We start from the raw sequence: 553 nt of genomic DNA on the forward strand, positions 1-553 counted from the left end.
CCGCACAGGACCCGGGGCCGGGGTCTCCACGCCGCGGTCACCCTCACTCCCCGCACCGGTCCCCGCGAGGTCCGGGACGCGGAAGCCACGGAGGGGTCCTGGTCCGCCCCTCCAGACCTTCCGCCCTTCCCGCCTTCCCCGACCGGCGTCGGGTCCTGGCTCTCGGCCGAGAGTGGCCCGGGTCGGACATGCCGGGCCGGCCTCGGAGCACAGGCTCCGGGTGGGTCGGACCGAGGAAGGCCACCCCGCAGCCCGCTCGTTCAGGATTACCTGCCGGCGCCGACCGCTCACCTCGTTCGCCCCCTTGTGAAGCTCCGGCGTCCTGTGTGTTTCGTCTCCTAGGAAACCGCCGGGGTGCGCCCGCCGGCTCCAGCCCCGCCTCCAGGGAGGCGTGGTCTGCGCGAGCCAGCCACGCCCATCCCCCCGCTAGACCCTCCCCCACCGGGGCGGGGCTTCAGGAAACATTCATTGATTTAGTGAGCTTTTTTTTAAATTTCTTTTCATAGTTTTTTTTATTGTGAAAATACTGTACAGAGGGGTTACAATTACATGG

At 66.5% G+C, this 553-nt stretch overlaps 1 protein-coding gene across 1 annotated transcript in view; it reads right to left on the reverse strand.

Moving 5' to 3' along the window:
* The window catches only part of Mak (male germ cell-associated kinase), a 46,826-nt gene extending 46,518 nt beyond the window's left edge, over window positions 1-308 (reverse strand). Inside the window, exon 1 of the mRNA XM_013016655.1 lies at window positions 292-308. The gene's annotated coding sequence lies outside the window, so the exon portion shown is untranslated. The remainder of the gene's footprint in view (window positions 1-291) is intronic.
* Between the last annotated feature and the right edge of the window lie 245 nt (window positions 309-553).

The sequence above is a fragment of the Dipodomys ordii genome, unplaced genomic scaffold (assembly GCF_000151885.1).
Source record: "Dipodomys ordii isolate 6190 unplaced genomic scaffold, Dord_2.0 Scaffold32, whole genome shotgun sequence".
In the NCBI taxonomy this organism is placed as follows: Eukaryota; Metazoa; Chordata; class Mammalia; order Rodentia; family Heteromyidae; genus Dipodomys; species Dipodomys ordii.